Raw genomic sequence first — 9,702 nt, forward strand, 5'->3', positions numbered from 1 at the left:
AGCCTCTAGTTTTTCCAGGTTCCTTTCCGTGGATCTTGTGGTCGTGCCTAGTGTCCCTATGATTATGGGTACAACTTCCACTGTCATATCCCATATCCTTCTTATTTCTATTTTCAGGTCTTGATACTTATCAATTTTACTTTCTCATCTACTCTGGTGTCCCATGGTATTGCGACATCAATGAGTGAGACTTTCTTCATGATTTTGTCAATCAACGTCACATCTGGCCTATTTGCACGTATCACCCTTTCTATCACTCTTTCAGGTTGGTGCTCGTACCACTGACTTGAAATTCGAGTTTCCAAAGAATATGGTTCTCATTTGAAAGAAGTAGCAGACGGCAGTAGGAAATACGGAAAGAAGAGATCAGTTACTAGAAAAGAAAAAAGCAAATGTATTAATTTAATAAATAAATATATAAATAAATTATCAGAATATCAAAATACAAAGAGAATCATTTAGGATAGTAATGCTTCGTTAATTTCAATATACATTTTTCTGCATTTGCGTGTCAGTCCGCGCAAACCTAATCAGCTTGAATGCAGTTCCAACATCAGTGAATGATAATTCACAAAGTTATCGAAAAATCAGGATTGGTTCCTTGACAGTTCGTAACTCGGGTTGGATCTCTAACCAGCCATATAAGATAATGTCCAAAACATGACAAAACGGTGTTGACAGCGGAAGTATTTTTTGAGCTCATGACATTGTTCATGTAAGTAAGCGGAAACACTACGGATGCTCGGTCAAGTGCATCCTGCTCTTGCTCTCCTCTCTTTCAAGTTGCAAGGTCTTATGATTTGATCACCCCTGGGTATATTTATTAGTAACTGCTTGAATATTTTCATCTTTCCATTCTCACAGTTTCCTATGACATTTCCTCGTTCAGTATGCCGTACTCGTCATGAACAATTCAGCTAATTGTTGGTGATTACTTTTCCACAAAAAAGAAAAACCTTAGTTTTCAACAATACTAGGGTAGCAGCTGCTCATGCTTAAAGAATAGCGCCCAAACGCGCATAATGTAGATGGCGCTGCTTACTTGCAAGGACACCTAAAGAAAGGAAGGTAAATGGATGGTTTCGTCATTCTTGTACTACCCTTGTTACTTCAAATCGGTTAGGTAAATGTCGGACTCGGTAGTATATTCTTTTAACTTACACAGTTTTCACTGAAAAAACATTTGTAACATTTTAATAGTGCTTGTGAAATTCTACAGGTAGGTGGAATTACGTTGGGACGTTCGAACTTCGAAGACTGTCTTTCGTTTTTAAATTTGTTTAGGCATCTCTTTTCGCCGGTACTTAATTTCCCTTTTTCTGGTTATTAATCACCCTGGTTTCGAGCATTTGTGTCTCGGCAGTCCTTTTAAGCAAGGCTATGAGCTTATTCAGTTATACAGGCTTTAAAAGTTAATTTTGTGGTAGTCTGTTAGTAATTTCAATTAAATTTAAATGCTTGATATGTTGTGTGTGTGGTTTAAGATCATTTGGTTTAAAAAAGGTATTCGTTCCATTTGTTTTGGACTCTTGCCTACCATCGCCTTTTGAAACCATAGGCTTACTACTCTTACTATATGAATGTCGGGTGGTGGTTAGGTGTTTAATCCCTCCTGCAAATGCTCTCGTGAGCAGGACTGTTTATTTCAATTTGTTAATGAAGAAATTTTTCTATTTTACTTATTTTTTATCAGTGTTGGTGTAATCCTAAGTAACTTGATTTAAAATGTTACAACTTTTAGGTTGATTTATCGAGATTTTGTTTAGGTCATTATACCGGTAGTCGAGTGTTAGTTACAAGGTAAAGATCGTGGAAACAGGTTCTGGAAACTTTTGCGGTATAAAGTCCGGTAACTCTAGTCGGCAACTCCGCACGGACTGAAGGAACGTCCCTGCGAATACTAGTACACCCGCCAGGGATTAGGGGGTCAAATGTATTTCGCAGGTTTTAGTACTAGCCCTGGGTGGATAATTAGTAAACCCCCTAAGATAACTGTAAATTCTTAATAAGCAACCCGAATACTATAGGAAACGAATTTCCAGAGAAATGCCCGCCGCAGCGTTATTACCCAGATTTATCATTAATTCTCTAAGCTGTCCAGCCACCCAATCCCCCCTTGTTTTAATAGCGTAATGGCTGGAAGTGCCGTAGTGCTTTACTTTATGCCAAATTTTCTTAAATCAGTTCAGTAGTGAATCCTGACCCGAATAACGAACTAGTGAAAGTTTTGATGGGGAGGTTTGTGTATTTTCATCTGAATGCAACGTCCTCTGCCCTGAAATGCGTCGATTTAAAAAATGCAACACTTTTAGCTAAACTTTTTCTCGCTCGCTTCCCCGTCACTTGCAGTACGTACTTCTTTGGTCTTCGAAAAAAAAAAAAAAATGTTCAGGGGCGGATTTAGGGCTGGGGGCGGTTGGCGGTGGGTGGATCACGTGCCCACCCCCCCCCCCCCCACACACACACATGGTTATGAATGTATAACTTTTTCTTTCAATAAATTATTAGTAGCAAAAGATTTTTTAATGATCATTTCAACAAACTACTGCGTGTGCATATATACTTATAATTCTGGGTATGGAAACACAACTCGTGAGATCCATTTGTTCAATCTTTGCCGGTGAAAACCGAGCCGATATCGGTATAACTGAGGGGGAAGGGTTAATTTTTATAGTGATGTATATATGTAACGTATGTGTAGCCTACATGCTATATATACATATGCATATACTAGGGATTGAGGTATAAAGTATTTCGCAGTGTTTAGTACTAGCCCCGGGGGGTTAATTACAGTCGACCCCCCAAAAATAACTAAGTTCTTAATAAGCAACTTAAATACTACAGGAAACTGGAACTTTCAAAGAAATACCAAAGTTTTTTTTTTTTTTCCACCGAGTATTCTTGGTAATTCGCACATTCTTCGTTTAACATAATCTCGTCGTCTAAGCCAGCACTGACTGTGTTTGATGATTCTCAAAACTACGAAATCTTAATGGCTAATGATCTGACTACTAGTATAAATATTTTGAGATTTATCAGAAAGCGAACGTTTACATGGGACTAATTTGTGATCTGAGTCCGCTGTTTTGTCATTTCCTGGAAATTCCCAGTACACTAACCCTCAAGTCTTGCCGAATCTAGAAAATTTATTTAGTCTTGATGCGTTTTTTTTTATCTAACTTGGTGTGCTGCATTTTGTATGGCAATTTAATTCAAATGAGATTTGAACGAACATAGATATGAATTCAAGAATTGTAAGTAAAGGTTTAAAACTTATTTGGTATTCAATTTGCTAATGATTTTTTGTACATTCGAATGATCCTTACCCAAAACTAAGTTATCGGCATCGCTTCTAGAACTCGTGGTTTTTTTCAGCAGCAAATTTGCATTCAAGATTTGCCCTCGTTCAAACTTGGTTGCATTTTATTATTAGATCTCGAAAATTTGAGAAACGCTTTCATATTTTGAAGTCTCATTTCCACGAATGTCAATAGTAACTGCTGAACTATTGTGTGCTGTTCATTGTAATAAGGGCACGGAAAAATAGTTGAAAAAACTAATGGTGTAGTTTCTGATAATTTTATTTTTGGAGGCCCCTGTCACCCCTCATTTACTTGAATTACGTGTATAAATTTCATACTGTTTTGAAAAGGCTGTCATCTGTTGATCGTTAAGTTTGATTTTTTTTCTAGTAACCCAGTGAATATAATATATTGCTGTGAGTTTTCTTTATTTCTACTGTTTGTTTGTTGCTACGTGTATCAAAACATTTAATTCCCGCTTTGATAGATAATTAGTTAACTTGTGATCAGCGAACCCTATCCGGTTACGAACTAGACATTAATTGATACTGTTAGTGTCGAATTCTGTGAACCAGTAATAAGAAACTGTAGTCGCAAAATGTATAGTGGTACCTACATGTGACTATAACCTGAGGAAATTTGCGTGTATTTTACGTAGATGAGCGCGCACTGTTAAAAGTGCTCAACCGTTCGTATTAATGGGTTAGGTTATTGTAAATCGATTAGGCTGAGAAAGTGAGTCTGAAACATAAACTCCAAGATCGTTTCAACTAAACTAAACTAATAAAAATTTGTATTGAGTGATCACTCGGTGAAAACTGGATTAGTGGTATTGACGGAATAAAGTTGTTGGGTTGGAGGAATAGTTCGAATTGCTATTCATCCATACAGCTTTTCAGAAGCACATTACTTGAGATTACTTTAACAAGAAAATAACTCCACTGGGAGCCTCTTAACTTGTATCAGAATACTTGGCCATTAGTAACTTGTAATGAAATTTAAATTTAAAGTTAAAATGTCTTAATTTATGAAAATAAGCCATTTTGCCCACTTCCTTTTAGCGCTTAAACACCAGCCTTCCCTTTTTCATAGGGCATAATGGTTTTTCCCTCTCGCATTACCGTCACAAATGTTGCTATTTTTTCTAGTTTCACCAATGTTGCAGTTTTTTTCTAGTTTAACACTGTTGCATTTTTTTCTAGGTTAAAAATCTTGCAGATTTTTAGCTCAACAAATGTTGCAGTTTTCATAGTTTCACAAATGTTGGTTTTTTTCTGGTTAACAATGTTGCAGTTTTTTCTAGTTTCACAAATGTTAACCATTTTTTCTGTATTTTTTGTTTCCTCAACTATAGCAATTGGGATTTTCTCTGGTAGGTCAAATAATAGTCGTGGGTAAGGCTTTAGTGATTGTTAAAATATTTTTATATCTTGAGTATCTTATGTATATATATATTGTAAAATATTTGTTCATACTTATTGAACAGGTTTAAAGGTATGTGGAAGCTTTGAAGCTTGAAGTATACATTTCTCTTCCAGGTGTGTGTGTGTGTGTGTGTGTGTGTGTGTGTGTATTCGCCTGCCTGCGCATGGGACATCCGGTGACGGAAGATGATAGCGTGTGATATTTCGAAGTGCACTTGTCGAATATTCGACGAAATTGGAAACTACAGGATATTGGATATTCCAGGATGAACTTGAAGCCACAGTTTGAAATGCCTACCTAACATCAGTTTTTATGGCAAGTTAAATAATTAGTTCTACTTAGAAACTGAACGCCAGTTATGCTATAAAGCAGAAGTATTAAGAGAAAAGCACTCGTTAACTCAGGGTGGAAATTAATGTCTAAATTTTTCTTGGTTTAAATACATTGTCAAGAATAGAATGACGATTATTCGCGAAGCCACGCTTTTATAAAAAGTAACATTGGACCTTTTCATGTTTAAGGCAGAATTAGCTAAATGGAGCTTAGAATAAGGCAACATCCACATTCAGCTGTGCAACACTAATAACATTCTTAATGAATGTTAAAATTTAAATGTAGGCTGCTATCAGGAAATTTTGTTCAGCTTCTGTACCATCGTGTGGGGTATTTTATTCTAATACTAGTACTTGAAACTATCATTGATCCACATTCTAATTACGTATTTATAACATTCACTTTTAAAATACCTCTACTGGAACTAAAGCCATAAGTAACTTTGTGCTCTTTTAAGTGACTGGTTGTCATTGTATGGAAATTTATGTAAAAACTTCCGATTGAAATGTTTCCAAGTGAAACAGAATTCCATATATTAAGGCATTGTTATTCTTGCTATTGTTCTAAACTCAATTTTTTCTTGCCAGGTAAACTCTCAATTCCCGTAAGTGAAGCCTGGAGAAGAGGGATAGTGGATCTACCACGCAAGTGATGGATGGAAGAAGCTGCCAAATGACTATAAATGGGCGAATTTCAGATTTTAAAGGACATAAGTATAACATTTTATTTGAGCCGCAAAATCCCTTGGTATAACTACATTATCTATTTTTGAGGAGAGTAATGTCTTGAAAGAGTAGAGAGTACTATGGACTAGTCAATATATGAGATAGTGTAGTATAGTACTCAGCTGTAAAAAAAAAGGTTTCTTAAAGTTAAATTAAAGCCTTGCCGCTCTCAACTTAGGTCTTATGATTTTTTTAGTAAATTTTTAAAGTTCTAAATCTTTAACTTAAAAAATGGGAAGTAATATTAGACCAGGAAGTTTTGATGTCCTCGAAGATTATTCAAAGATCCTTTACCTGAAAGGAATTGATAGTATGTAACTCTACGGTTTGCTAGAGTAACTAGATTAAGGCCTAGTGATGGCTGTATGAATGTAGGTCCTTGGGCTGTTAACATCAAGCCTTTGATACAACACGCCATGCTGCTGCGCAACAAAAGTTTAGTTTCAGTACAGTGATAAATGGTGAGGTGGTATGCATTTTTTAGGATATTAGTTAAAAAACTGTCCTCGGTAGATTTAGTTCTCGGGGCTTCTGGGCCGAGTTATAAAAGTTTGGAAGTTAGACCAATTTGGTGGGTTTAAAGTTTAGTTATCCATTTGATGCAAAATCACAGTTGCTGATCCTATTCTTGGTAATGCTCTGACTGCATAAGTGTCTTGCGAAAGCCGAGGCTCTGTCAAATTTGAATTTTATGAGTTTATGAATTTGAAGTTCACTAAAGTGATATAAAGTTACCCCTTCAGTGCCTGGACTGAAATTTGTAGACCTTTTTTTTTTCCAATAATGAATTCAAGAAATGACATTTATATTCCTAGATTTGTAATATATAAACTTTTATGAAGAATGCGTTTTATGTAATGGTATGTAGAAATTAGTGTATGTACAAATTGAAGTTTAAACTGAACTTCAAATGTTTACTGAATTACATAGTCGCTGGAACTGAACTAAATTAATTTTTGCGGTCTCTTAGTTACCGCTAGATGAAATGGTCTTTGAAATATAAGACTAGATTTGAACACAGGTTGAAACAGCACTTGAGTTCTACAGCTCAGTTGACTTTAAAAATCCTCTGATCTTTTTTGTGAACTTTTTTTAATTTGATCAGGAATTTTTGCAAAGAAATTCTAGCAATCTGTATGGCAGACTTGGCTTTGGTCAGCTGTTTTCATCTAGAAAAGTTTTGTAGGAATTTCAAATCTGTATTATGGGTTTACAAAATTTGAAATTATGATCTTGGGACATAAGACATTGTAAGTTCCAAGAAGTCGTTGTAAGTTAACTTATTTTCTGGTAATTAGTACAAAAAAAACATTTTGTAGGACATTTGGTAAGAAATATTTTAGGTTATAAATATAAAGATTTTATAAATTAAATAATAAAGGAGAAACTGATTAATGCTAGTACTGATAACAATTATAATTACTGAATACTAATTGCTAAAGATAGTTTGATTTTTAGAACTTCTGTACTCTGACAGTTTGTATTAGTTCCCATTTCTTTTGAATAACTTTACATTCTTCCATGTTAAGTTAGACAGTCTGCTGGAATGGAATTAGACTGGAATTAGACTGGAATAATCATACAACTGCAAATTTGATCGCTCATCTCTGTCAAGAGGAATTTTCCATCTGACTTAAAGAATTGTGATGGTAGGGATGATACCTGATTTTTAATTAAAACCGCTAGAAATTTTTCGTACAGAGGCTTTTTGAGTATCTTTCGTTTATTTTCCAGTGCAGATACTGCTTGTAGGTAATGTTAAATTATTTCATTTGAGTTTTTAGAAGTTTATTTTAATATTTTGAAAGCAAATAAGTGTTCTTTGATAAAATCCACTTCAGTTGAAAATTTCATTATACAATAACGAGATGATTGGATTCTTAAAATTCTTAACTTAAATTCATTCACAGTTCTAATGGTTTAAATCACAAGTCCATTCAACTTTCTATCGTCGTACTTAAAAAGTCTCGTTATCAAATCTCATTCTCCTCAGCGCGTTGGCATTTGTGAATTCTTGTATTTACGTAAATGCAATATCCAGACGCTAATAATGACAGTTTTATTACATAAAATTGCTTCTGTTATAGACTTGCTCTTTATTTTAAAGTTGGTCCCTTAACTAGTGACAAATAAGTCTTTGGAGTTGAGTTTCAACTAAAAGTTCTTGATTGGATTGAACACAGATATTGTGATGTAGCTTTATTTCTGATGAAGAGTAGTTAGGTTTCGGTTATGAGTGTTTAGAATATGCTTTGGTGGTGGTAATGAGTATGAGACCAGTTGACATTCACTAAGATTGCATTGCAGTTCAATGTTTTAATGCTGACTTGAAATTTTATTGCTGGAATTAGGGTTTTAATTTTGTGTTTTCATAAAAAACTTAGCTCTGCCAGAGTAGGTCACAAGTTAAATCTTGAAACGATGTACGTGACTAGTCTATAGGCTTATTTGTCCGTGAAAGTTTTGAGTTTACTCTTGGTGCTTGTAGAACTATTCTTCCCGGTTTGTGAATGTTAATTTAAGTCTTGTATACCGGAATACTGTTTTTTGCTGGCCCGTAGTCAGCTGCTTTAGCTAGGTGCATACTGCAATTGTGCTTTTTAGCTACTTGTCCTTGTGGGCCTCTATTTTTGAGAATTGCCATTAGTCAGCTCTTGATTTAAGTAGGTGCAAGAATTGGTCGGAAAGTTTCTCTTAAACTTTAAATTTAAAGAATTTTTCAGTATTAAATAAAAAATTCTCTCTTCCAACAGTACAGGGTAATTTCGTATTTGGTATAAATTCACATAAGCTCATAGGTTTTCTGATATCTTAATATTTTCTTATTGGTTTCTAGTGTAAAGGTTAAATTTGACTATAAGAGGACTAGACGCACTGTAAGAATTGTTGAGGTGTATAGCAGAGAAAATCAATTCACCAGTTACCCGAATATTCTTGAAGCATTCGGTAGATCACTTTCTTCATTCTGGTTCGTATCTCTTCAGAGACTGAACTTTATTATAACTGGTTCCTTGTCCTTTTCTACCTATACTTCTATTTTTGGAAGCTTTCGTGCATTTATATATGTTTTCAGACTTAAAAAATATCTGCATCTCGTGGAAGCATATGTTGAGCTTTACGTTTACTTTTATATCCGGTCATGCTTGATCTATGTAGATTTTCGGTTCCTAGCATGGTTATTAAAACTAATGGAGACTGTCACTACGTTAATATTAATTAGTTAAGAGAACTGGTACTTGGCAATAAGCTTTGTAACTGGTGAAAGTGAGAGTTGTAGTGGTATGGGTAATTTTTTCTATGGCATTTTAAGAACTTCTGCGTTTTTTGTTTAGAGGTATACGCGAAACCCTTCAATTACTTTTATTCAAGGTGTTCCTTTGTACTATAGTGGAATTTCAGCCAGGTATTGCATTTCAGAAAAATATATAGAATATTTTAAACTGCTGTTTTCCATTTTGTGTGTTAAGAATTTAGGTAATAACCAAGTGATCTTATTGTATTTTGATTTTGGTATCAGAGAATACTAGTACAGGCAGTCCCCGGGTTACGACGGGGGTTCCGTTCTTGAGACGCGTCGTAAGCCGAAAATCGTCGTAAGCCGGAACGACGCTTGGAAATATGTCTTAAACTAATAAAAAAGTTATAAAAAAAACCTACTTGTAATCCTTTGGTTACACTACATGTTGTTTCCTGTAGTTTTATGTACAACCTGGAGTTATTTTCATAAAAGAATGCTGGTTCTTGAAGGTATAAACTATTGTAATCCTCTGGTGACACTACATTCTTGAAGTTTTATGTACAACCTGGAGTGATTTTGCAAAATCTTGAGGGCTACAAGAACAGCTGATTACTATTTACGTATCATATAGACTAATTAAAGTAAATGTATCTTTAAATAGGCTTATATATTAGTATCA

The 9,702-nt window shown here is 34.8% G+C and overlaps 1 long non-coding RNA gene across 1 annotated transcript; it reads left to right on the forward strand.

Annotated features, from left to right (window-relative positions):
* Positions 1-1,119: 1,119 nt before the first annotated feature.
* Positions 1,120-9,398, forward strand: LOC135219696 (uncharacterized). The gene is made up of 3 exons (XR_010315493.1): positions 1,120-1,219; positions 4,841-5,042; positions 5,648-9,398. It is a non-coding gene; the product is annotated as an uncharacterized LOC135219696 (long non-coding RNA).
* The last annotated feature ends 304 nt before the right edge of the window (positions 9,399-9,702 follow it).

This window comes from Macrobrachium nipponense, chromosome 1 (genome assembly GCF_015104395.2).
Source record: "Macrobrachium nipponense isolate FS-2020 chromosome 1, ASM1510439v2, whole genome shotgun sequence".
Classification (NCBI taxonomy): domain Eukaryota; kingdom Metazoa; phylum Arthropoda; class Malacostraca; order Decapoda; family Palaemonidae; genus Macrobrachium; species Macrobrachium nipponense.